The following is a 22,204-nucleotide window of genomic DNA, read 5'->3' as shown; positions in this document are numbered from 1 at the left end:
TGTGTGTGTGTGTGTGTGTGTGTGTGTGTGTGTGTGTGTGTGTGTGTATTTTTAAGAGGCTCATTTTATCTTTCTTTGCTTATGTTCCTGTCACTTTCTGGTTCTCTTTTGTTTCTCTCTTCTTTTTCCATAGCAGATAACTATTCCCTTTAAAATGTTTTAATGGATACTTTTTCCCCATGAACTTCTCTATTATGTATTTCGCCACTTTTTGTATTTCTCACGAGGCAGAAAGGAAGCCATTCTCTTTGGCCCATAGCCATCTTGGATCCTGTGATGCAAGGTGAGGGAGATGTTCAGACCTAGGTTGGGGGACTGCACACACCCCAATTTCTTCTAAATTCTAGTCCCTGGTGCCCATGTGGGTCCAAGCAGGGCCAAGGTAAAACAAGGAGACTTTTGAGAAGAGAGCTGGGGTGAAAATATAGACAGATGTGCTCTGATAACTGGGAGGAAAGGGGATCTGGCTGGGAGACGGGAGCCCTCATTCACTGCAAACCTTTAGCCCTAGCCTACATGTGTGTTTCTATTTTGCTCTCGTCCCCTTGTCCCAAAGCCATGGCATACCTGCTGCTGCTCTTGTGCCTCTTGCCAACAGTGGCATCTGCTCAGTGTAGCCATCAAGAATTTGAATGTCAATATCTTTGCCTTGAAATGAATGGAAAAGTATTTGTCACTCAGCGGCAATCATTCTTCAAATAAAAGGTTAGCCAGACAGGGCCCTTAATCAAAGAATCGGTCTTTTCTGTCAGCAGTGCCTTTTAAATAGCAATGATGAAGGCTGGCTGTCAGGGTAGAACTTGATGAGCGAGATGATTGATCTGCATAAATCATTTTCTTTTAACATTGTCAGTGAAGAGTAAATTGGTGGGACATTTTGGGTATTAGCTGTGTTGAAATTAATATGCAGTATCCTAGGTGTGTCCCTGCTCTTAGTCCTCATAAAAGGAGGTAGAAATTAAAAGGGAGGCTTTGGAGTGTGCATTGTTCTCACAAGAAAGTTGCGCCATTCTTAGTGCTGTGGTCATCATCTTGCATGCTAAATTCAGAAGTTGACTGTGTAGCGCATTTTACAAGCTCTGAAAAGAATCTAGTTAATTTGGGAATTAGCTAGAGTCAGTAGCATTTAACAACCAGTAAATCTGTGAAGACTCACTCCTCCTCCCCGGAGGGATGGGGAAAGAGAAAAGAACCCAGGAGCAAAGCCTGGCATTAAAGGGTGGGGTGTCTTCCCCTAGTGTGCTGACATAGAAATGGCTTTGGCTTGAGCATTTGGTGGAAACCCATGAGTTGGCTCTTCTAACTAAATCTCTTTAGCCACAAGGTAAATATTCACCTTTTCAAGTTTGCCTCTTCGAAGTATGTTTCTAAAATCATACTTTCATTCATGGCTTCTGGTGAGTTTGTTTTGGGTGCTAAACAGAGTCATGGTGACAGACATGCAGTGAATTGCCTGGCACCTGTGAACAAGTACACAATAAATGTTAATTTCTTGCTTCTTTTAGCTAGGAAAAATGCCCCAAACCTAGATAGCCACTAAGATGTTAATAGCAAGACTGTGTTCACATGTTCGGATAAACAGCACATACATTTTGTAGTGAAGCCTTTTAATACAGTTCTTCATGTTGTGGTGACCCCCACAAAATTATTTAGTTGCTACTTTGTAACTATATTTTTGCTGTTGTTAAAAACCATAATGTAAATATTCGATAAGCAACCCCAAAGGGGTAGTGACTCACAGGCTGAGAACCTCTGCTCTAGATTCAAGCCTGAGTCCATTTTGTTCATCTTTAGAATAAATAAGAAAACTTATAGGTAATGTAGCCTTATGATAAAAACTGCACTGACGGGGCCAAAATGCTGAAGTTTGGTCCCAGGTCTTTGCCTTAGCTCCTGTCAGGGTAGGTAATTGCCTACCTGAGCCTGTTTCCTCACTCTTTAGAGAAGAGTAGTAATATCCCATCATTCAGTGTTGTTAGGATGAGTGGATTAGTATATAAACACCATAGCTTGCAAAAGAAAGTTTCTTGTAAGTACATGCTAATTATGACATGATGCCCATAAAAATCTTACTGGTTGAGCAAGTGTGCTGGTTGGTTAGGGTTTTTTTGTTTTGTTTTGTTTTTTGTTTGTTTTTGGGTTTCTTTTTAAACTTGATGCAAGTTGGAGTCGTATGGTGAGAGGGAATTGAGAAAATGCCTTCAGCAGATTAGCCCACTGTGGGCAGTGCCAAATCTTTGTAAGAGATTTTGGGTTGTTCAAGAAATCAGGCTGAGCAAGCCATGGAGAGCAAGCCAGTAAGCAGCATTTTTTTCATGGTCTCTGCTTCAGCTCCTAACTCCAGATTCTTTCCTTGAGTTCCTGCCCTTATTTCCCTTCATGATGGGCTGTGACAAGGATATGCAAGCCAACTCAAACTATTTTCTCCCCAAGTTGGTTTTGGTTAGTATTTTGTTACAGGAACAGAGACCCAATCTAGAACATCAAGGAAGAAAATGCCAGAATTCAAGTGGGTCAGATGTGATGAAGGAAGAAATACAATTAAACATAGAGGTGTGTGTTGATAGAGGACTATTAGAGTGAAACTCAGGGCTGTTTCAGAGTGATGTCCTTGCCAGAGCAATTCAGGACCATGCCATTCTAGGTGCCCCCACGTGATAGCTGGGGAGTCACTCTGGTGGTGACTGACCCATATGCCCACCATAGCAGTAAAGTGTGCTTGAGATGATGTTGGGTCTAAAACTGGCACACAGGAGCTTCTCATCTTTAACTGCCTTATTAAAAGTTTTCTTAACTCAGCACCTCACTGGGAAACTGGTTCCATGGCAAGTAGCTCTTACCTGTGTACTGAAAGCAAAGGAGCACTGTCTGGTTTTTCTTGAGCCTCCTGAAGGGACAGTCCACAGCAGCCTCTCCTTGTGGCATGTGGCCTGGCCATGAAGAAGCTTCTGTGACTTGTGTGGCTGGGGAGAGAGCCTCTGGTCCTCAGATAGTCACACTACCTCCGTTCGTTCTTGGGGGTTTGCAGTTCACAGGGCTTGTTTTTGGCTTAGTGGATTGGTTGTGCTCAAGCTTTCTCCCTCCCTTCTTCATCTTCTGTACTTACCCCATGTCAGGCATTTGGTTTCTTTCTATATGTGCAGTTGCCATAAGACAATTCCAGAACAATGTTCACCAGCCCTCATGATTCAGGGAATGCCATTAATGGTATCCAAAGTCCACAGAGTCCCCATCCTCATGTGGGCCAGCAAAAGAGGTCTGAGAGCTTACCCACCTCTGCTCCTGGGGATGCTACATCGAATATTGTGTGCGGTTGCTGCAGTGTTTTCTGAAAGAGACCGTGAGGCATGGTGGCTACATACGAGGAGAATTCTATAAATTCTGCTGCTTTGGCTTGTACTGTTTTGGGCTACCAATGTAGTAATCCTGTATTGTCAGACCCCTCACCAATTCTGCCTTTCTTTAAAGAACCATAGCCTGGCCTATCTGTCTGGCTACTTTATAGATTTTAGTCACATTCGTTGTGATGTTTTGCTTAAGCTTAATTTCAGGTGATGAAGATTGAAAACAAGGTGTTTAAAAACACTTTCAGCATTTAATTGATAGAAAACTATCAAGAGAGGTTTAGTCTTCTTTATTGGATATAAAACATTAACTTAAAGCTAATGATGTTTTCTTTTCATATAATAATTTTTAGTTTTGAAATCATAATACAACCACTTCTCCTCTTTCTTTTCTTCCCTCCAACCTTTCTCCCCTTTGTCCCCTTGCTCTCTTTCAAGTTCATGGCTTTTTTAAAAATGTTGTTTCTCACACACACCACACACACACACACACACACACACACACACACACACTTGCTGAGTTTGTGTAATGTTACTTGTGTATATAGGATTTCAGGGGCGACCATTTGGCATTAGCTAACCAAGTGGGGGCACGTCTCCCTAGGTTAGACTATTTCTCCCACTCTCAGCATTCCTTGGTTATCTGCAGTTCTTTGTCTAGGGTTGATGCCTCACAGCTTTCCCCCTTTCTTGTCTATTGGAGTCATCCTAGTTCGGGTTTTGTTTTGGCAGCCATGTTGATGAGCCTTCATAGATGTAGCTTCTCTGACATTGCTAGAAGATATAATCTCACAGCAAACTTCCTGTTCCTCTGGGTCTTACAACCTTTCCAACCCCCTCTTCTGCAGTGTTCCCTGGGCCTTATGTGCAGGAACAGGGTTGCAGATGTATCAATTGGGACGAGGTACCACATGGTCTCTGATTCTCTGCCAAGAGTAGTTTCTTTGATGGAAAGAAAAGGCCAAAAGTAAGTTAAGGGTCAAATGACTGGGTACTGGATAAATGACTTGGAGAGAACTACACTTATCTCTGGGTATAAGAGTAGTGGGCTTCCATCAACTCACGTGATAGGAGGTGTCCCCTGTTGTTCAGGCCTCTGTGGTCTTGTTTTTAAGATTCTAAAAAATGCCCAGATGCCTAGCGTGCATCCTTTTAATACTTGCTGATGAATTTACGAATGAGCACATGCGGACTGTCCTCTTCTCCATTTCAGTGTTATGACATATTTTCTTCTTTTCTTTGCTACCTCTTCACTCACTTGGAGCACTGGATGTGCTCTACACATCTTTAGATATATACGACTCACCCTTTTAGAACATAAGATCTCTAGGAACAGGGAGCTCTTTTTAGCATCGTGTCTGCAGCATATACTTTATTCTTGGGTACATGGGATATACCAAGAGCCTAGTGACTTGATGCAGTCTACAAAGCTGATCCCAAAATAGCCTTGGCTATTATTTTGTGGAAGACAGAAGAATGAGTCAGTGATTGACTTTTCACTGTCACCCTTAGTGTAAACGTTGTGGTCTCCCGAGGGAATGTGACAGATACCCCTTTAGATTTGTCTGTGGTCTCCCTGAGGATATTTTAAGCTGCCAGCTCACTGCTGGCGGCCCTCTTTGATGATACCTCAGGGTCTAGAGACTTGAGCTGCTTCTGTATATTTTGTTTCTAGCCTATGCTTGGGGGATCAATACTCTATTGTCTTTTTCTTTGTTTGTATCTATAATGTTCCTTGACTGAGACATTTTAATAGGAATTCTCTGAGCTTTTCCTGAGTTGAAGACATCAGCCTGACTGTACCACCCATGCTCTCTCCTACACACTGGTTTGTATTTCCCCTAAGCTTGTTTCAGGAGGCCTTCACGTCTCATTTGTCCAGAATTCCTCTTGTTTCCTGGAGAACTTGGTTGGTTTCCAGCCTTATATTTTACTTTTCGGGATGTGCTCAGGGCATCAATTTAACTCACTTGTGCAGGTAGGATTTCCCTGCCAGGCCCTGATTTTCCTCACTCCCCTTTTACCTCCATGGGTGTACATACTCTTTCCGAAACTGGCAACCCCAAATCAAGTGCCTAGTCACTTGGCTCTTAACTTTTTCGCCTTTTTCATTTGCAAATAATAATGTAATAAAGCCTTTCATTGTGGAAGATACAAGTAATGGAGTTGTGACAGTGTGGGCTGAAGGGGTGGGTATTAATTAGGTAGCAAAAACTAGTAATCTCAAGGGCCTCTGCCTTCCGAGGCCTCATCCTCTGCTGTTGCTTTCATGTCCACGTTGCTGTCATGGTTCAAGGTCACGTGGCAAGCAAGAAGAAAGAAGGAGCAGGAACTAGAAAGCTTCCGTTACTGTCTGTCTTCAGGTCAAGGAGAGTCAGGCTGGTCTGCGCCATGTGGTCTGCCCTGGCCAGTCTTCACCACAGCCAGTGCATCCTGCCGTGGAAAGTCACGTTTTCCCAGGACAGTCTCCAATGCAGTTGGCCTTGGATTAGCAACTGAAATTGGCCACAGAAAGAGAATTTGTACCCTGGAGATTAGCATGAGAGGAAATTGATTGTTAATCATTAGTTAGCTTCAGGGCAGACTAGAGAACGCACTCCTGCAGTGGCCGCAAAGCCACCCCACATGAAGTCAGGCTCCTGTTGCCACTGAAGAAAGGAGAGTGGGTAAGCGGAGTTCCTGTTGCCTGATTTCTTCTCTTTGTGCTCCACAGCATGGATTTATTCCCTGAGTTAGTGTCTCCACTTTTGACTCTGTCAAATTCTTCAACAGTAGGCTGCTTTCACAGGCATCTTTCTGCGTGTACGCTAACCGCTTCTTTGGGGTGTGTTTTTTGGGTCTGGTAGTATACCTACAGCTCAAGATTATGAGTTTTTTGTCATGTGGTCTGTTTCTTACTGGTCTGTTATTGTGGTGATACGTATGGGTTTAGAAGCAGACACGCCGGCTGTGAGCAGTTAACCTGGTTCTTCTGAGCTGTGTGGCTCATGTGAGCCCTGTGAGATGGGAGCTGGAAGAGGCAGGCGCACAGGGCGGTGACACTGTGACTACAAGGCATCCACCGCAGATGCACGCACACTGTAAGCCAGCACTAAGCGGCGGTTTTGTGTGCGTGTGTGCATGTGTGTGCATATATGTACACACAACATAAAGAAAAGACAAAACCACGAACGCCAGATAAAATGTACATATCTGTAACCCACATACTCTGGCAGCTAACACAGGAGGACCCTGAGCTTGAATCAAGCCTGGGTTATATATTTATACCTTGTAAAAAACAACACGGAAGCAGACCTTAAACATTAACTATTATGTCAGTATGACTTGTACATGTGTATGTTAAACAGAAAAACAATGGGTGTTTGATAGACAGACTGGAAAAATATTTCATTGACCCCAAGGACAAGTGGATAAGCTAATTGATACTTAAAAATAGTCTCAGAGTGTGTTGAGTGCATTGATAATCTGTAAATGTATATCAGAGATACTTAAGGCAATTGCCAGGACCTTCATTGCATTTGCTTGGTGCATCAGATGGTTAAGCTGTGGAGCTGGACAAAAATCAACATAAATATCCTTTTGCTCCTGCAACTATATTGAGCACCACACAGATGTGTAGTTAAGTATTTATTATGAACATGCAAATACTGGTGTCCCCAAGGCCCAGTCTTTGCTTCTCAAACTGCTGTTGCTATATTCAGAGTTGTTGTTAATACAGGCTGTTGTTCTGACACACAGCATGTCTGACTTGAGGGCTGCTGAGAGCAGCATGAAGAAGAAAGGAGACACAGAGGTTTGGTATTGATAGGAGTGGACAACTCAGAGGATAAGTTTTTCTTTGGGATAGTAGCAGCAGGTGACCAGGTTCATGAGATGGCTGAGGATGTACATAACTCGTAGCCATGCAGAGGATAAATGACCATTTAGCCATTGCTCCTCTAGTGAAAGAGACAGACATTTAGGAGAAGAAACCGTAATGAAAAATGTATTTTCACCCTGTTTTTCTGTGATTTCTGTTGACAGTTTGGTCTAGGTAATTGCTTGTTGTGAGTTGTATCCTACACATTGTCCGATGCTTAAGTGTCATCCTTGACCTCTCCACAGGTGCCAGTTGGTGTGGCCCTTCCCACATTGAGCTCAAGGAGCATTTGTCCAGCCATTGATAAATGTCTCAGAGGAGAGACAGAATCATTCCTAATGGAGGCCAGTAGCCTGAAAGGAAGAGACATGAACATATTAAGAAAATATTTTTAAAAAGTGTGAGCCTGACATTTATTTCGGTAATCCCTCTAACAGCTCTGCATTGCGAGTATTGCTGAAGGACAATTTTGTAGGAGGAAGTGGTAGGATTCATAGAGGTTCCAGATATGGACTTGGACTTTCCCAGTACAGTCTGGTTCCTATTGTGATGTTCTTTTCTTTTTGTTCTTCTGTCTCCAAAAGCTCAGATTTGAACACCAAGTACAGGAGTAGGTGGAGCTCTTTTTCTTGGTGTTCCAAGGCTCAGTTTTCATGTTTGTGTAAACATCCTGCCATGCGCACTGGTTGTGAGGAGTGGTGCACAGCTGGGTCATTGCTTTGTGTTGGTGAATGTTTGTTTTTTTTTTCTTTCTGGGACTATGAACTGAGCTGTTAACCAACAGAGAGTTATAAATGAAGATGGGTAGGCTTTTTGACGGTGGGCATCTTCAGAGAGAGAGAGAGAGAGCAAGAGAAGACAGAGAGAGCTCAGAGCAGGTCCCCAGAGGTGTCCTTTACAGAGGAAACTACCCAAGAGTTGTGCTGTCCTCTGTAGCAAAGGTGTCCCTTCTGTGACGCTTCTGGGAGATATTTAATCTCTGAGGGGAATGTGAGCACTGATTTCCTGGATGAGTCTCTCACAGTCTTCTTAGATGGTTTCAAGCTGCAGCAGAACGGGCTTCGTTGTGAGCTGTGCTGCTGTTTGTGTGAGATTCAATATGGAGACAGCCTCTCTGTACCATGCAGTGACACATTGGTCCTTCGGGGAGAATTTGGAGGTGTGAAGCTGATTGTGAAAATTCCTTAGTAGTAGAAATTAGAACCTCTTATGGACATGTCCTGAGTGTGCTCTGATTTTGTTAACAGTTGTTGTGGGGCTTAAGGGGTCAGGGATAAAAGAATTAAATGATTAATTCTGCCCTCTCTTTTTATACCACCAAGAGGCTGTAAGCCAATAAAAGAACTAAATGTTGGCAATCTATAAAATTCCATAAGTGGTAATAAAGAGAAACTGAAACTATATTGATATACAACCAAACAAGATAATTATCATTATTTTTTAATAAAGTCATTTGTCATCAATAAATACCAAGGGGAATAGGAAAAATTACAAGCACAACAATGCCATCTTCCATAATTACAGCTATTAACAATCGAAAGCATAATTACGCAGGGGAGAAAAACTTTTAGGAAAGCCTGTGCTGTTTCTGCACAGAGAAGTTACATGTCCACAAACACTCAGGATTTTCTAGGTGTTCTATGGAGTATGTCCAATCTGTGGTGTCACAGCATAGCTATGAATTCAGCCCCAAACCTCTGTTGACCTGGAGTCACGGCATCAAAAGTTTGGGCACTCCTAAATGATCTGAGGGGTGCATGTCCCAGATGAATTCAGGAAGCTTCTTTTCTAATTGCCTTTGGTTTGGTCTCTCGTGGTTTTCTACTGCCCCATTGGCCAGCCCTGGAGGGACACCTGAGGTCCAGCATAGTGGCATATATGGTTATTATCCATTTTCTAAATGCATTAAGTTCAGAGGACTTTGTTGAACTTTAAGGTTAATTGTGGGGACCCACAGTCCGGCTTATTTCATTAAAACAAACCCCAGTCAGGCAGCTACTGGAGCCCAAGTACAAGTGTTTCCAAGTCTCTTGGAGATAAGGAAGTAATGAGATACTGTGGTTTGTTTGTTAGTTTATTAGTTTACTTATTTGGCACCACAGCGCACATTCTCCTCTCAAAGGGCATGGGCTGTGTGCCCTCAGTGTGAGGACTAGAGGGATCAGGGATATGCCCACAAGTGCCAGCTAACCTGGGAGAGGCCCTCAGCACTGCCCCTTTCTAGAAGTGACGTCCTTTTACCCTAGTGTTCCTGCTGCTAACTTAAAGAGCATGATACCTGCTTGTGGGTTGTGATGGGGACCCAATGGTACAAAGGGGCATTTAGAAAACAGCCTGGTGTCTAGTGGGTGTGGTGTAGCCTAGTACTTTTGTTGTTGGTTTCTTTGTTTCTTGTTGCCTACTGGGGAGAATGTTGTGACTTGGTACTTAGGATCTTATCCAGAACAGCTTGGAAGATACAATGTTTTTGTTTTTTTTTTCTGGTACAATAGCCATGCTTCTGTATACTTTCCATACTGCTCCACAGAAGGCCTTGTAGACAAGTGACTGTGGTGAGTCTTTAAGGCTGAGAATGGCAGGGGCAGGTGTCTCAGGCATGAGAACCACAAAGCAAGATTCTGGAATCCCAAGGCAGTCTAGTAAGCCTTGGCAATCAGAAGCCCTGCTGGTCCTCGAGGCTACAAGTTGATCCAGAAGCAGAAAGCTGTGGAAGGTGGTGGAGGCTGGGTCTACTTTTTCTTGTTTTTTTTTTTTTTTTCTTGTTTTTCCTGAGGTGATTAAAAGTGGAGGTGATCTCAGGTTTGCTGTTCAGATGAGCAGAACTGGAGGCAGCTTTCGGGAGCTTGAGCCTCAGGATGCCTACCACGTGAGGAAGTACTTCAGCAGGGTGCTACAGGCTTGTTGAGAATACACACCTGGACTAGTTGACTCTCCCTTTAAGTGTGATAGTGGGCGGGCCTGTTTGGCAAGTTCCCCAGCACTCCTCCTCTCTGGGGCATGTGTGAAGGCGAAGGGGAAGGTGTGAGGTGCTTTGGAGCCAGACCCTTTGACTGCTGGTGAAAGAGTCCACACTGTGCTCTCTTTCCTCAGTTGTGGGGCCAGCGTCATTCCAGAGAGTCAGTTGTCTGTCAGCTCCAGCCTGCAGCCGAGTGTCTGGGACAGAGTCCCAGCGATTCCTGGTTGGTGTGGAGCACTGAGAAATGACTCCTGCTGTTTAAGCTAGGGGTCAACCAACACTTCCTCTGTAATCTGGGTGTGGTGGCAGGCGCTGATATTCCCAAGCATTCAGAAGGCTGAGGCGGAAGGATTTTGAGTTGAAGCCCAGCCTGGAAAGCAGAAAAACTCCCATCTAAAACCAACCATATAGATAACATTTTATATTTCACTCTGTCATAACTTCTCAGCTCAGCCCTTGTAATGAGGAAAGGTATAACAACGATATGAATTAAATTTTTGGTTACTTTTTGACAAACTTTTTTATCCAGGCTACATTTGGTTAACAGACTTACTTTTAAATCATACACAAAAATTTGGGTGCTGTTTGTTATAGCTTCATTAAACTATGTCTGATAAATGCCCTGCTCTGATAAAAAGCTTTCTCCTTAAACTGAGATAAACTTCGTGCAGACCTTCTGAATGCTGTCCATACATTGCTATAAGTACATATATTATGGAACCACATACTTCAGTCAAGATCCAGAACATTTCCATCGTGGCAGAGACTTCTTTCTGCCTACTCATAGATAATTGCCATAGGCACACATTGTTCATGGGGCTTTGCAGAAGCGGGCTTGTGCGATTTGTGCTATTTTGTTTCTTTTCCATTTCATTATTTCTGGGACTCACCTGTGTCCCACCACTCAGATGCTTCACCCCTGGTGCTGCGTCTTGTTCATAGGGCCTGAACTTGCATACAGTGTTTAGATACTGGGGTTGGGCTACGGTAAGCATTCACGTGAAACTTGTGTGTAGATACTACCTTTTCTCTCTCTCAGCTAAAACTGGGAGTGTAGCTGCAGATTACAGGGTAGGAATCAGTGTGGATCTGTTGTAAGTTACCAGACAGATTCCCGATTCTCAATATAGTTATAATCTTTACATTATAAATTAACAGTGTTTGGCTCATGCTAATTCTAGACACTCCCAAAGGTTGTTAGTTTTTCTAATTCATCTATTTTCTAGTAGGTGTGAAATAATATCGCATTGTGGAGTGTGTGTGTGTGTGTGTGTGTGTGTGTGTGTGTGTGTGTGTGTACCAGAGATCAGTATCAGGTGTCTCTTCAGTCATTCTCTTTATTTTATGAGAGAGGTCTGTCAGCAAGCCTAGTCCTCATGGTTTTGCGTAGCCTGGCTGGTCAGCAAGCACCAGGGATCCTCCTCTCTTCCTCTCCAGTGCTGGTGCTGCGATGAAGGATGCTCTTTGCTGTGCATGGCTTTTTGTGTAGATGCTGGACATCTGAATTCAGGCTTTTCTGACTGCAGAGCCATCAACATACTGATGGAACCACCTTCCTGCCCCCTGTTAGAATTTTGAGAATGTCTTTGATCCATGTTGACTTAATTTCCATGGCTATGAATCCTTGTTCAAATTTCTTATTTCACTGCCCTAGATAGTGAAGTACTTGATCTTACGAGATCGATTTCAGTTGTTGCTGGGTGCTTATGGTGGATGTGGCTTTTCTTACCTGTCCTTTATCCCCATTCTATTATGAATGAAGTTTGGATTTTTGCCTGATGTTTTTCCTGCTTCTATGGATCATATGGACTTGCCCTATGCTTTCTGTTAATATGCTGAATGTGATAAGTTGAGTTTTAAATATTAACCTCACCTTGAGTTTGCAGCTAAGAATAACTTGGCCGTGATGTCTCATCCTTTTTTAATAGCTATTTCCTGATCCTATTTGCTATTATTCCAAAGTTTTTAAGTCTGTGTTTATGATGGAGAACTGTACTTTTCTTGTGCTTTCTTAGAGTTAGGTAGAAAGGTCAACACTAACCTCCACATGAGTGCAGAAATGTTTCCTCTTTTTTTGCACAGTTTGTACAAGTTTTGAACATCTTCCCAAATTTTTGATGAAATTTTCTTGTGGAACTTTTTGGCTCTGCCAATTTTCTCAAGAGAAAGCATTTAAAGTAATAAATTTAATTTCTTTAATAAATACAAAATGTTGAATTTTCTGCTTCTTCTTATGTTAGTTTTCTAAGCTGCTTTTAAAAATGGATATTCCCCACAATTTTTCTGAAGTGATGAGTTCATTGGCAGCTATTTGTACTGTTCTTTTATCCTTTCCATGACTGTAGGCTCCTCAGTGATGATACTGTTTGAGTTCGGAATTCTTCCTTTTTCCACCTTTAGTTTTTGCTTACTGGGGCAAAAATACTTATCAATACTTATAGGAGGGACATTTGAGGAAGAATTTGTAACATACAAAAATGCTCCATCTACAAGTTCAGTTTAGTGATTTTTAATGCAATAATTGTTCTAGCCAAATATTAGACACTTCCACGATGTCCTCCAAATTTTTCACGTCTCCTTGCAGCCACTCCCTGGTCCTGCCCTGATTAGCCAATAAACTTTCTGTTCGCATTAGCTTTTCTGAATCATTCACATCTACAGTCTCTTGTGTCTGGCTTCTTTCATCGCATCATTCTTTTAGAGGTCACACATGTAGTGACGGGTGCGTTCTTCTTCCTCTTGCTCAGTATTTTTCCCATGCTAAATATGACACTTTCAGTTTAACTGTTTTTCAGTAGATAAACTCTTTGGTTGTTTCTAGTTTGTAACTCTTAAGTAACACTTCTATAAGGACTTGTTTAGAAGTCTTTGTGCCTATGAATACTTAATTTTACTTGAGCAGATATGAAGGAGCGGAGTTGCTGGACTGTATGATAAATTAAAATTTATGTTTAACTTTCTAAAGTAACTATCGGAATTGAAATGCCATTTTATTTTCTATTAAAATTAGCATATAAACAAATGAGTCTGATTATAGAATTTTAATACATACTTTGTTCTTATTTATCTCCCTCTACTTCCCTTCCTCTGCCTCTGTTCTTCCAGTCAGTACCCCCTCACCTCATCTCCTCTCATGTCACATGGGTTCTGTGCCTCCCTTTTCTCCCGCCTGCCCCTGCTTAGTCTCCTTTGTCCTTTTAGGGGCCTTGTTTTACTTTCATGACACAGCCACAAACATATATAATGACTAAAATCTAGGATTCACCAATGAGAGAAAACAGGAAGTATGTGCCTTTCTGAGTCTGGAAATTTAACTTAATATGATGATTTCTACTTCCATTCATTTTCCTGCATATGGGGTGATTTTATTTTTCTTTATGGCTTTCAGCCATTTTCAGTGCCCAGCATCAGTCCATCAGGGCTCTGCCATCTCCACATCATTGTAGCCTTTGTCATTGACGCTCGTGCCAGTGAATGGGATGATGTTTCTCATGTAGTTCTAACTTGCATTTACCAAATGCCCAATTGTACAGAGCATGTTTGTATAGTTAATTGGCCATCTTTATTTCTTTTTTGTGATGATTTGCAAAATCTGCAAATCGCCTTTTTGTAATGGAATGTTTAGAAGTGTAAAGGCTTTAGTGTAGTGCCAGCAAACTCTAATTTAAAATGCCTTTTCTCTGACAGATTGGGGTTCACTATCTTATGTAGAAACTGCATCTCAGCCAAGGTCATACGTTTCACCAACTTTGCTGATGTTAAGAAGAACCATTGGCTTTCTCTATTGTTGGTCTTTTATTTCATTGATTCCTGCCCTTTTCCCTTACTTTGCTATTTCTTTTAGCTTATTAACATGGAAACTTAGATAATGATGTTGCATTTTTCATATTTATAATGAAGTCACAGATTTTCCCACTGCATCTATGGGTTTTTTTTTTTCTATTTTCTATTCCAATTTATGCAGTGTTCCAGTATTTTAAAACCAGACACACTTAATCTGTTGGAAGAAAAGTGGGTAAGAGCCTTGGAAACAACTTGGCACTGGAAACAACTTCCTGAACAGAATGCCAACAGCTCAGCCTCTAAGATCAACATTAATAAATGGGACCTCATGAAACTGAAAAGCTTCTATAGGGCAAAAGACACTGTCAGCAGAACAAAACAACAGCCTACAGACTGGGAAAAAAATCTTCATCAACCTTACATCTGTCCAAGGTCTAATATCTAAAATATATAAAGAACTCAAGAAATTAAACACCAACAAACCAAATAACCCAATTAAAATGGGGTACAGCAATAAACAGAGAATTCCCAACAGAGGAATATTGAATGGCAGAGAAGCACTTAAAGAAATGCTCAATGTCCTTACTTATTAGGGAGATGGAAATAAAAATGACTTTGAGATTCTGTCTTACACCAATCAGAATGGCTAAGATTAAAAACTCAAGTGACAGTACATGCTGTCAAGAATGTGGAGAAAGGGGAATACTCCTCCATTGCTAGTGGGAGTACAAACTTGTACAATCACTTTAGAAATCAATCTGGCACTTTCTCAGAAAATTGTGCTACCTCAAGATCCAGCTATACCATTCCTGGGACTATACCTGAAAGATGCTCAAGTACACAACAAGGACATTTGCTCAGCTATGTTCATAGAAACTTTATTAGTAATATCCAGATTCTGGAAGCAATCTAGATGTCCCTCAACTGAAGAATGGATAAAGAAATTGTGGTACATTTATACAATGAAATACTATGCAGCCATTAAAAACAAAGAAATCATGAAATTTGCAGGCAAACAGATGGAACCAGAAAAGATCATCCTGAGTGAGGTAACCCAGAAGCAGAAAGACACACATTCACTTATAAGTAGATATTAGCCATGTAATACAGGATAGCCATACTATAATCCACAGACCTAAAGAAGCTAAGCAACAAGGCCCTTAGGGAGGAAGCTTAATTCTCATTCAGAAGGACAAATAGAATAGACCCTGGAAATGGTTGAAGAGAGGGAACAGGATGGGAGCCAACCATAGATGTCCTCTGAAAGACTCCACCCAGCAAGGATTGAAGCAGATGCTGAGACTCAACAGCCAAACTTTGGGCAGAGCACAGGGGAGTCTTATGGAAAAGTAGGGGAATAGAAGGATCCAGAGGGGACAGGAGTTCCACAAGAAGATCAACAGAGCTGACATATCTGGGCCCAGGGGGTCCTGCAGAGACTGATGCACCAACCAAGGCATATACATGGAGAGGACCTAGGTCCCCTGCTTAGCTATAGCTGATAGGAAGCTCAGTTTCCATGTAGGTTCCCTAGTAAGGGGAGCAGGGGCTGTCTCTGACATGGACTCTCTTGCCTGTTCCTTGATCACTTTTCCCTGTTATGGCGGCCTTGCCAGGGCCACAGAGGAAGAGGATGCAGATAGTCCTGATGAGACTTGATAGGCTAAGGTCATATGATAGGGGAGGAGGGCTCCCTCTTTCAGTGGACTTTGAGGGGGAACAGGGATGAAAAGGGAGTGAGGGTAGGACCGGGAGCAGATGAGGGAGGGGCTACAATCAGGTTGTAAAGTGAATAAATTAAAAAAAAATAATTATTTAAAATTCCATGCCATTCCCGCTTAGTTCTTGCTGCCTCATGCTTTTGGATCAAGCTGTTGGTACTGCTCCAGCACCATGGGCTGTTCCCATGCTCCTTGCCACTGATGGCTGTGACCTCTAAAGAAAAAAGAAAAATTTTTTATAATTTTGCTTTTGTTCTAATATATTCTTTTAAGAAATGAGCTCTTCCAGGTCTTACTAACTCCCACTTCTTTCATAAGATTCCCTACAATCTCCTCAAAGGTTGGCCATAAGTCTCAGCATCTGCTTTGATAGTCTGCAGGGCAGAGCCTTTCAGAGGGCCTCTGGGGAGGCTCCTAACTTGTTCCCTGTTTTCTCCTTCTTCTGATGTCCATCCTCTTTGCCTTTCTGGATGGGGATTGAGCATTTTAGCCAGAGTTCTCCCTCTTGATTAGTTTCTTTAGATGTACAGATTTTAGTAGGTTTGTCCTATATTATATGTCTATATGAGTGAGTATATACTGTGTGTGTCTTTCTGCTTCTAGGATAACTCACTCAGGATGATCTTTTCCAGTTTCTACCATTTACCTGCAAATTTCATGATTTCTTTGTTTTTTTATTGCTGAGTGGTATTCCATTGTGTAGATGTACCATACTTTATGTATCCATTCCTCAGTTGAGGGGCATCTGGGTTGTTTCCAGCTTCTGGCTATTACAAATAAAGCTGCTACAAACATGGTTGAGCAAATATCTTTATTATGTACTTGAGCCTCTTTTGTATATATGCCCAGGAGCAGTATAACTGGATCTTGAGGTAGCACTATTACTAATTGTCTGAGAAAGCGCCAGATTGATTTCCAGAGTACAAGTTTACATTCCCACCAGCAGTGGAGGAGCTCCACAAGGAGAGCAACAGATCCAAAAAATCTGGGCACATGGGTCTTCCCTGAGACTGATAGTCCAACCAAGTAGCATGCATGGAGATAACTCAGAACCTCTGCACAGATGTAGCCCATGACAGTTCAGTCTCCTAGTGGGTTCCATAGTAATGGGAACAGGGACTGTCTCTGACATGAACTGATTAGCCTGCTCTTTGATCACCTCCCCCTAAGAGGGGAGCAGCCTTACCAGGCCACAGAGGAAGACAATGCAACCATTCCTGATGAGACCCAACAGACTAGGGTCAGAAGGAAGGAAAAAAGACCTCCCCTACCAGTGGACTTGGGGAGGGGCATGTGTGGAGAAGGAGGAGGAAGGGAGGGGTTGAGAGGGGAGGAGGGAGGGAACTACAGGAGGGATACAAAGTAAATAAAGTGTAATTAATAAAAAAATTAAAAAATCCTTTATGTTAAAAAAAAGAAATGAGCTCCTGAATTTTCAGTTATTGTGTTTTTGAAGATATCTTAGTTTGATGAATTAAAAACTGATGATGTTTCCTCAGAAAGTGGAACCTTTAAGAATTCAATATTTGAGCCAGGCATGGTGGTGCATACCAGTAATCCCAGTACTCTGGTGGATCTCTGTGAGTTTGAGGCCAGCCTGGTCTACAAAGTGAGTCCAGGACAGCCAAGCTACACAAACAAACCATGTCTCAAAAAAGAAATATCAGTATTTATGGCTGGGTGTGGTGGTGCATGCCCTTAATCCCAGCACTCAGCAAACAGAGGCAGGTAGATCTCTGTGAGTTTTAGTTTTAGTTTTGATCAACATAGTTACTTTCTGGCCAGTCTGATCTAAACTGAGACCCTCTCATAAAAATACAATATTTATAAGTTTAAAGAGTCCTACCTGCATGTGATCTTCCTTTATGAATACTTGGGAAATGTATACATGTATACTTGGGAAATGTATCTTCTGACATAGTTTGGTAATGTAGCCTATAAATACCAGTCTGCCCTTTAGGAGCACTCAAATCTACCATATCCCTACCTGGATTTTGTTCTGTTAAGTACATCTGTTACCAAGAAGGGTATCCATTTCTATTAATGGCAGTTGTGGATTTTTTAGATTTATATTTTAGCTATGTGAGGTTTGTGCTAACTCTGTTTTGAATCCATGTATCACACTTATGACCTGTGTGCTTCCTACGTTCTGATCTGCTAATCACTGCACAGCACCATCACTGTGCAACATCATCACTGTGCAGTGTCATCACTGTGCAACATCTTCACTGCACAGCATCTTCACTGTGCAGCATCGTCACTGTGCAGTGTCATCACTGTGCAGTATTCCTCTTAAAATGTTTGGCAGTATTCCTAGTCTTCATGTTTACTGTCCCTTTCTTGTTTGGTGTTATCACTGTGGTGTTATCACACCATCTTTTTAATGCCTTTTGATGCTCATGTTTTCCCAGTGTCTTTGCATTATTTCACCCTGTTTGTATGCTTATGAAATCATCTTTGTAGGTAACACTCAGTTGGGTCTGTGTGTTCTATTCTTTTCTATGGTCTTTTCCTTTTTATCACAGCCTTCAGTCACTTTCATATAATTATTAAAATGTTTTTGCCTAAGTTTATTATTTGACAGTATTTTGTATTTGTGCTGTCTACTTTTATCTTTCCTAGTTTTTTCACTTCTTTTTAAATTGATTGAATTTGTTTAGCATTTTGTTTTTATTTCACTTTCTGACTTTTAAGCCATTTTCCTTTTATTGTCTCCCTTAGAGATTAAAATTTATATCCTCAACTTTGCCTGATTTTGAAGCCTACCTGAGTTATTACTATACAACTTGGTATAAATGTAACAACCTGAGCATTTTAATTATCATTGTACAAAAGAATGGGTTTCATTATGACAATTTCACATATAAACAAACATATAAGTGTCATTGTACTTTTCTTGTATTTGCTGCCCTCTATTACTTTCCCCCTTGTCTCCTCTTAGACTAGTTTTCTTCCTTGGCTACAGTTCCCCCTTTATGTCACATACACGCGTACACACACACACACATTTGGTATATAATAGAAAACAAGCAACAATTATGGAAGAGGGTGAAGGATTTAAGAGTTAGAGGAACAGGATACCTGCTATGGGATAGTGTCATCTATGTATGACAAAGAGTTGTACACAGGAAATATCAACAATATGGCCACCTATACAAGACCTGTCACCTGTACAAGACCTGCACAATGACAGCACTTATGACATCCCAATGTGGCCCCACTCCTAGATGAAGGGGTAGCTACTGGCTGCTGAGAAAGGCAGGCAGTCCTCCCCAGGGACAAGTGCCTTGGTAAGTTATCCGATTTCAGCTCTAAGCACATGGGAGCTCTAGTAGCTTCCACATGGTGCTGTGTACAGGCGGGGAAAATAGGAGCCATTGACCTCTGTACCTCCCTGCGGTTGGGGCTTTAAGATCCTTTCCTCCTAGTTTACTCAGACCTCTGTACTCTGTCATGGCCCCTTCTAATCCTGCGGTAGAGTGCACATGACAAGGAACAATTCCAGTCTCTACTGATCTCTCTTGTACTTGAAGACTATTTTTCTTGCATATGAAATTCTGTGTTGTTTTTACTTCTATGTTGTTTTATCTGTCCTAGAGATCAAGCCTGGAACATAACACATGGAAAGGAGAGCTCTGACGTGAACTCAGCCCAGTTTCTTTGAGGACTTTTAGATTTCAGCTAGTTGCTGATATTCATTGTTTCTAAACATGAGTCAGCTGTCAATTATATGTCTCTGTGCCATTGTGTAATAGTCCATTTCCTCTGAGTAATTTTAAGATTTACTTTTTATGTTTCAGTTTTGAAGTCTTTACTTGGTGTTTACCTTGCTTGGAGTCCATGAAGCCCTATTTATAAGTATGCAAAGTCAATAAGGGAGAAATTTCTGTCTCTTTTGAGAAGTATCTTTGCCTTGGTATCTCTCCTCACTCCCTAAATTCTTACTGAATGTGTTAGACACCTTACTATTACTTCATATTTGTCTGAGACATTTTTATATATTTCAATGTGTCTTTCAGGTTGGATAAATATTCTTGACCTCTCTTCTAATATTATTGATCTCTCTTTAACTTGAATGTGCCTCTTTCCCTGCCTTATTTCCATCTGCTGTCAAAATTATTCAGTGAATGTTTCATCTCAGTTATTTTACTACTGAGAATTCAATGTAGTTCTTTGTAGTTTTAATTTTTCTATTGATATTTTCTGTTTGTCGACTCATTATAACCCTCTTTTTCTTGAGTCTTTTGAAAATATTCACAATAGCTTTTTTAAAAGCCCCCTTTACTCATTTTGAATTATCTCAAGATCTTTATTTATTGCCTGAAGTCTCTTTTGATAGTGAGTTGCATGTTTGTTTCTTGATATGTCTTGTATTTTTGTTGTATTACCATTACCATTACCAAATACAGATATTTCCAGTTCTGTCATCTTCCTCTGAAAATTACTGACTTTTATACTAGGTTCATATTTGTACCTAAATTAGTGGCTGATTGCATTGAAGTTGGGAAGGTTTATTTGTATCTCCTTGGAGCGAAGATCTGCTTTAATTTGGTAATTAATCTTAGCGTAAAACCATAGTGCTGAGGCATAGTCTACACTTTTCAAGCATTTCCATTCAGGGATCAGGATTGCAAAGCCCAAGACCCAGCACCTTCTCCTCATTGTAGCTGTAACTCCAGTCTCTGATGCCTCCACATTTTACCTGCTTGTAGTTGCCTTTCAGTACCTTCCACTGGTAATTATTTATAATAAATAAATGCACATACATGTAATCTTTATATAAATATTGATGTGAGTAAAATAATAGTTTTTACCCATCAGAGATAAATAAGAACACTTTTCTTCTAACCATAAAGGGAGATTCACCACAAGCTGTTGCTGTATTCCTCTGTGAGGCTGGCATGAGGCCAAAGGAAGTACTTGTTCTGCATCCTCTGCACATCCTCTGCTGTACTCTTCTTTTCTGGAGTTATGAGATTTCAGGACTATTTTGTTCCCTTCTACCATGTGAGATTCTACAGCAGGGCCTGGCCTCAGCTTCAGCTATGCTCACTGAAGATGTATGGCATTAAATGACTCAGCTGCTGTCTCATTTCATTGTTGGTTTTTAAATTTTTGGTTTTTACTGTTGTTTGTGCACCGAGAGCCATGCATGCATGCATCCATCCATCCATTTATGCAGTTTGGATGGAAAGCTTTTTGTGCATAAAGCACAGTTTGACATATTATAGTTCAGACATGAATAAAATAAAACCATCAACTCATGAAGTTTCCTTTGTAGTTGGAGGAAAAAACAAATAAATAAGAAATAGAAGACAATTGCCAGCTTGCAATAAATATTATAGAGAAAATTAAGTGCACTGAAGAACTTGAGAGGATATCTGGATGAGGTCTTCTGAAGACAGTACATTAAGGAGGGGCACTGATGATGAGATTTTAATTTCAAGTCCTGCCACATGAGAGAAACTGTGATGAGAGACAGGAAAAACAGCAAGTATGAAGCTCAGAGGAGGACTGTGAGCCATAGACAATATGTTTGTTTTTCCCCCTGTGAGTGACACAGGGAGCCCTTGAATATTTTTTTAAGAGGAAAAGTATCATGTAATCTTTGTCTTAGACTCTAGGGGGCAAAGAGGAGAGGCATGGAGGAGACAGTCCAGACTGGTGACGCTTATGAGCTATGGACGCTGCTGCCCCTGTCCCAACCTGCTGTGTACCAGACCTCCTCACCTCGGGGGGGACACAGCGGCGACTCTCCTGCTACAGAGAAGAACATATGTAGGGAAGGAAGAACCCGGATTAAAGCTTGGAGTGTAGTGGTGGATTTGAATGTGTGTACGTAAAGCCATATGCAACCACAGGTCACCTCAAATGTTGCCTGGCTAATGTCCACTCACAATTAACTAATGACAAGGCTGCCTTTCCTCTCCTTAGACTGACAGCTGGTTTGTTTTACTGAAGGCAATGTCTTTGCTAGAGTTCTCTTATCACATCCAAAAGTGTTTCTCCCCCAAATTGAAACGATAGCTTCAAGAACAAAGATGATTAAACAACCACTATTAAATAAAAAGAATCAAGTCCAATGCCCCCATACATGATAAGTATTTCATAAATGTTACTTGAAATGAGATTTACTACTTTTTCTGATAATAAATATTCTACCAATTTAATACACTTCAGCCCCTGGAAATAGGGCCAGTAATCAGTTAAACAAATGCTAGCTTAGAGTCAAACCAGAATTAGCGACTCATGTGCATTCTCTTGATTTGTTAATTACTGAGGTGCTATCGCAAGCCTGTCCAGATGCATACATTGATGTGTTCTGCGTGTGGGTCTGTTTCCAGCAGCCTTGCCTTCTGCCTCATCTGTTTCCATCCACATCCTCCTCCCAATGTTTACTGAGCACTCACCAAATGCAGTGGCTCCTTTTCAGGTACTTTTCATGCAAAGCCCTTCTGTCAGCCTAGGGGAGGGTGCTAAGTGAGAACTCAGCCTGAGAGAGAGAGAGAGAGAGAGAGAGAGAGAGAGAGAGAGAGAGAGA

The 22,204-nt window shown here is 41.4% G+C and overlaps 1 protein-coding gene across 1 annotated transcript in view; it reads left to right on the top strand.

Annotated features, from left to right (window-relative positions):
* The window catches only part of Lrmda (leucine rich melanocyte differentiation associated), a 1,023,325-nt gene that overhangs the window by 322,592 nt on the left and 678,529 nt on the right, over positions 1 to 22,204 (top strand). The window lies entirely within an intron of this gene.

This window comes from Psammomys obesus, unplaced genomic scaffold, assembly GCF_907164565.1.
Source record: "Psammomys obesus unplaced genomic scaffold, mPsaObe1.curated_primary_1811, whole genome shotgun sequence".
NCBI classification, from domain to species: domain Eukaryota; kingdom Metazoa; phylum Chordata; class Mammalia; order Rodentia; family Muridae; genus Psammomys; species Psammomys obesus.
This window is presented reverse-complemented; position numbering and strand designations above follow the sequence as displayed.